General features: G+C 48.7%; 1 protein-coding gene across 2 annotated transcripts in view; it reads left to right on the top strand.

Annotated features, from left to right (window-relative positions):
- Positions 1 to 6000, top strand: part of LOC127449464 (uncharacterized) — a 39205-nt gene extending 33205 nt beyond the window's left edge. For both annotated transcript variants that reach the window (XM_051712905.1, XM_051712906.1), the window contains one exon: positions 5198 to 6000. The gene's annotated coding sequence lies outside the window, so the exon portion shown is untranslated. The remainder of the gene's footprint in view (positions 1 to 5197) is intronic.

Consider the following 6000-nt stretch of genomic DNA (forward strand, 5'->3'; position numbering starts at 1 on the left):
GGGTCCCTATACGAAAGGCCACAACTGGCTGTACTGTGTCACGTGAACTGGCGGTGTGTGACAGGCAGACAACTTTGTGCCTTGTAGCCAGCGCACCAGGCCGATACGTAACCTCCCCCAACATAGTTATGAGTGTCGAACGGCCCTATGGGGACAAGTCGACTACCCAAAAGGGGGAACCGCGGAGACCACACCTCACCTAGAGAGAGGGGGGGATATTTAAGTGGAAAATACGTCACATGGTCTTGCCGAACTATGTCGGAAGTATGTCATGTGGAGAAGTCTTATGGTAGATCCTACTACAAACATGGAGACTACAAACATGGAGACTGTGGCAGAGTGGCCTCTGCCCAAGGAAGACGCAGTTTGCCAACAGGGAAACGAATTAGCGGAAGATATACATCGCATGGGGTTACATACAGGGAACCACCACATGCACAGCACCTACCTCAGAACAGGGCTCTTAGTTAGCACTTGTACTGGGCCGGTAGTGAGTCTCTCCGAAAACTCAACTGCCACAGGGCTCGGAGGAAGTCAACCAGGGAACATAGTTTGTGAACACTACTGGGAGTTAATGGCACACGTCTTCAGCTCAGAGGAGGTGAAAGGTGTTATGTACAAGCGATACACCCGGCCGGTTATCCCGGGCTTATCCGCTTGTATTGCGTGCCACTACCCGGGATGAAACCGGTTCCACCTAGAGGTTGTAGAACCTCGCAAAGGTGTTGGGTGTTGCCCAGCCCGCTGCTCTGCAAATGTCTGTTAGAGAGGCACCCCTGGCCACGGCCCAGGAGGCCGCTACACCCCTAGTAGAATGGGCTCATAGCCCTACCGGGGGCGGCACGTCCTGGGTGTGATATGCCATAGCTATGGCGTCAATGAGCCAGTGGGCGATCCTCTGCTTGGAGACAGTGCTTCCTTTCCGCTGTGCACCAAAGCAGACAAAGAGCTGCTCAGAGATCCTAAAGCTCTGCGTGTGATCCAAATAGATGTGTAAAGCGCGCACCGGACACAGCAACGACAGGGTTGGGTCTGCCTCCTCCTGGGGCAGTGCTCGCAGGTTCACCACCTGGTCCCTAAAAGGGGTCATGGGAACCTTGGGCACACAGCCCGGTCGGAGTCTCAAGATCACGTGAGAGTAGCCTGGACTGAACTCCAGGCATGTTTCGCTGACAGAGAACGCTTGCAGGTCTCCTACCCTCTTGATGGAGGTGAGCGCAGTCAGGAGGGCAGTCTTCAAGGAGAGTGCCTTAAGCTCAGCTGACTGCAAAGGCTCAAAGGGGGCGCTCTGTAGACCCTGAAGAACTACAGAGAGGTCCCATGAGGGAACGAGGCACAGTCTGGAGGGGTTCAGCCTCCTGGCACCTCTCAGGAACCTGATGATCAGGTTGTGCTTCCCTAAGGACTTACCATCCACTGTGTCGTGGTGTGCCGCTATAGCGGCTACGTACACCTTCAAGGTGGAAGGGGACAGCCACCCTTCCAACCTCTCCTGCAGGAAGGAAAGCACCGATTTGACTTCGCATCCCCGGGGGTCTTCCCGTCGGGAACAGACGCCACTTAAAGGCATACAGGCATCTCATGGAGGGGGCCCTAGCCTGAGTGATCATGTCTACCACTGTGGGTGGTAGACTGCTTAGGTCTTCCGTGTCCCGTCCAGGGGCCAGACATGGAGATTCCAGAGGTCTGGTCGCAGGTGCCAGATGGTGCCCCATCCCTGAGAAAGAAGGTCCTTCCTCAGGGGAATTCACCGGGGGGGGGGGGCTGTCGCGAGGAGCGTGAGGTCCGAGAACCACTTCTGGGTGGGCCAGTAGGGTGTTACCAGGATGACCTGCTCCTCATCCTCCTTGACCTTGTACAGAGTCTATGCAAGTAGGCTCACTGGGGGAAACGCATATTTGTGCAGGCCTGGGGGCCAGCTGTGTGCTAGGACATCTATACCGAGAGGTGCCTCGGTCAGGGCGTGCCAGAGCGGGCAGTGGGAGGATTCTTGGGAAGCGAACAGGTCTACCTGTGCCTGTCCAAATTGACTCCAGATCAGCTGGACCACCTGAGGGTGGAGTCTCCACTCTCCCCTGAGGGTAACCTGCCGTGACAGCGCGTCCACTGGAGTGTTGAGGTCACCCGGGATGTGAGTGGCTCGCAGCGACTTGAGGTGCTGCTGACTCCAAAGGAGGAGACGGCGGGCGAGTTGTGACATACAATGAGAGCGCAGACCGCCTTGGTGGTTGACATATGCTACCGTTGCCGTGTTGTCTGTCCGAACTAACAGGTGCTTGCCCTGGATCAATGGCCAGAACCTCCACAGGGCAAGCAGAATTGCCAGCAACTTGAGGCAGTTGATGTGCCAATGCAGCTGCGGGCCCATCCACAAGGCAGCGGCTGTGTGCCCATTGCAAACGGCGCCCCAGCCCATCTTGGAGGCGTCTGTCATGACCACGACGTGCCTGGAGACCTGCTCTAGGGGAACACCTGCCTGTAGAAATGTGAGGTTGGTCCAAGGGCTGAAGAGGCAGTGACAGACCGGTGTGATGACCACGCCATGTGTCCCGCGGCGCCATGCCCATCTCGGGACTCGAGTCTGAAGCCAGTGCTGTTGCGGTCTCGTATGCATCAACCCGAGCGGGGTGGCCACTGCTGAGGATGCCATATGCCCCAAGAGCCTCTGAAAGAGTTTCAGTGGAACCGCTGTTTTCTGTTTGAATGCCTTCAAACAGGCCAGCACTGACTGTGCGCACTCGTTCTTGAGGCGCGCTGTCAATGAGACTGAGTCCAACTCCAAACCGAGAAAAGAGATGCTCTGAACCAGGAGGAGCTTGCTCTTTTCCCAGTTGACCTGAAGCCCTAATCGGCTGAGTTGCGAGAGCACCAAGTCCCTGTGTGCACACAACATGTCCCGAGAGTGAGCTAGGATTAGCCAGTTGTCGAGATAGTTGAGAATGCGAATGCCCACCTCCCTTAACGGGGCAAGAGCTGCCTCTGCGACCTTCGTGAAGACACGAGGGGACAAGGACAGACCGAAAGGGAGGACCTTGTTCTGATACGCCTGACCCTCGAATGCAAACCGCAGGAAGGGTCTGTGTCGAGGTAGAATCGAGACGTGAAAGTACACGTCCTTCAGGTCTACCACCGCGAACCAATCTTGATGCTGGACACTCGCCAGCATGCGTTTTTGCGTCAGCATCTTGAACGGAAGTCTGTGTAAAGCCCAGTTCAGTACTCGCAGGTCCAAGATTGGCCGCAACCCACCGCCTTTTTTCGGTACGATGAAGTAGGGGCTGTAAAACCCCTTCTTCATCTCAGCCGGAGGGACAGGTTCTATCGCACCCTTCTGTAGGAGGGTGGCGATCTCCGCACGCAAGGTAGCAGTGTTTTCGTCCTTCACCAAGGCGAAGTGGATACCACTGAACCTGGGCGGATGCCTGGAGAACTGAATCGCGTAGCCAAGTCGGACGGTCCGGATCAGCCATCGCGACGGATTGGAAAGCACAAGCCATGCATCCAAGCTCCACGCGAGGGGGACCAAAAGGACAATCTCGTCAGACGTACTGGCAGGTGGGGCCTCGCGGCGGGGTGGAGCTCAAGGTGCCACACCATGTCGTGGCCGTGCTGAGTCTAGGGACATCGAAAAGTGTTACACTTTTGGATGAAATCAACCTAAAAATGGCTTACTCAAGCATGACTCTAACCCCTATCTACAATAGCTGAAGCAGAAAAAACAAATCAGCAACAAATGTGTACCTCTCTGGCAGCTTTGTTATATTTGTCATTGTGAAAAAAGATCTGGAAAAGAGTTTTGCAGTTTTGCCTTCTGTCACAAACGAAGCTCCAAAACTCTGAAGCTCCAAAAAGCACATAAAGGCAGCATAAAGGTAATCCATACGACTCCAGTTGTTAAATCCATATCTTCAGAAGCGATATGGTAGATGTGGGTGAGAAACAGATCAATGGATCCTCTTCACAGACTGTGATGATGACACATTTCCACCTTATTTAGCAACGTAAATCTAGCAAACTTTTTTATATTTGCAATTTTAAAATTACTTATTGTAACTTTATAACATTAAACTTAATTTTATACTACCTTGAAATGAGTTTTAAAAAACGAGTTACCACAGATGCAGTGAGGTTTCTAACACAGCTGCTGAGAGAGTAACAGTAAATTTGCCATCTTCTCTCTTCTGAATGTCGTAATGCATCGTTCTCTAATTTTTTCTTCATTTGGGAAGTTGTAAAAAAGTTATAGTGGAGTTTTTTTTATTATTATTATCTTGGAGCAAATGTGTAAGCAAAAATTATATTTGCATTGGTCTCCCATTCACTCCCATTCACCACTATCGAAGTTTACCCTCCAGTCGTTTACCTCTGAGTTCCAAATACCGGAAGTGTGAAAAGGTTCCATATTTAAGTCCTTGTTTACAATAAATTTTCCTCCCTGCCCTGTAGGTGGTGATATGTGCTAACGATGTGAATCACCAAATACAAAAACAGAACTCTAATGAGAGAAGAGCACTTTAGGAGGGCTGTTTCAAAGTGGAGATTTATAGTTTTAAAAAAAAAAAAAAAGGACTTAAATTTTTATCTGTTTCAAAACCTATCATATTACTTCTGATGACATGGATTAAACCACTGGAGTCATTTGGATTACTTTAATGCTGCCTTTACATGCTTTTTGAACTTCAAAGTTTTGACCTACAGAGCTGAAAAATTCTTCTTAAAATCTTCATTGTGTTCTGCAGAAGAAAGAAAGTCATATACATCTGGGATGGCATGAGGGTGAGTAAATGATGAGAGAATTTAAATTAGTAAACTATTCCTTTAAAGCAGTTTGTAAAGATAAAAGGGTTCAAATACTTCCATCTAGAGAGTTAACACGCTTGATCACACTCTATATACTGTACTGTATATTTGTTTTGCTTTTTTATTATATTGCAACCTTAAAGGGTTAGTTAATCTAAAAATAAAGATTCTGTCATCATTTACGCACCCATGTTGTTCTAAGACCGTAGGCTTCTTTTTTTTCCTTCCGTGGAACAGAAAAGGAGATTGGGATTGTTACCATCCATTCATTCATTCATTCATTCATTCTAATGATGACAGCATTTTAATTTTATTTCTTTAAATGTTGAATTGCTAGACTAGAACTTCTTCACACTTCAGCTAATTTTGCTAACAGCTTTTTTTCTTTTGCTCTTAGGACAACAGCTATGGTAACTGGGGACCTCTCGCTGAGAACAATGACTCCCCCTTAACTCCCATTGAGGAAGTTATTCTATCTTGGGAGAGGCAAGACTCTTATCCAACTGTGCTTCATGAGGATGTCACAGAAACACCAGTGGTTGTGCAAATTGATATAGATTGTCCTTATAAACCTCAGTTATTGAATATTTAACTGAAAATGGAAGAAGAGACTACAGAAGAAGTGGTAAAGGCGGAGGAGGAGGACGACCAATTTCCTTTGCTGGTGTCTCCATCACTTGTGCTTCATGACTTCGGTTGGGATTTTACCAGCATTCTTGTGATCCATGGGCATTTTAATAGCTTCTTAGCTATGGATGGGATGCTCAGGTCCTTGAATGTTCTTGAGGACCTTCTTTCCACCCCTCAGACAGTTTTTGATAAAGACAGAAGAGTGGAAGAGGAGGAGACAAGGATGGAAACAGGAGATGTTAAGCAAAGCTCTTTCACAAGCCAGTCTGTGCTACCTAATGACCTGCTGGAGAGCTGCCTAAGAGGCACATATTTAATTCCAGTCCATACTCCCCACAGGGGGATTGCCGAAGTTTTTCGATGCCAGAAAAGGTTTAGGCATTCTGTTGTAAAGGAGTGATTTACTGTACATAACGCCTGCCACCAAACTTTAACATCTTCAATTGTGTACTGTACCATATTGGAAGTGAATGCATGCTGAATTAAACTGTTGACAATAAATATAGTCATGCAAGGCATTTTAAAGTAACTAAGTTGCACTAACAAGCACTTGTATGACACCATAATGGA

Source organism: Myxocyprinus asiaticus, chromosome 12 (genome assembly GCF_019703515.2).
Source record: "Myxocyprinus asiaticus isolate MX2 ecotype Aquarium Trade chromosome 12, UBuf_Myxa_2, whole genome shotgun sequence".
Lineage (NCBI taxonomy): Eukaryota > Metazoa > Chordata > Actinopteri > Cypriniformes > Catostomidae > Myxocyprinus > Myxocyprinus asiaticus.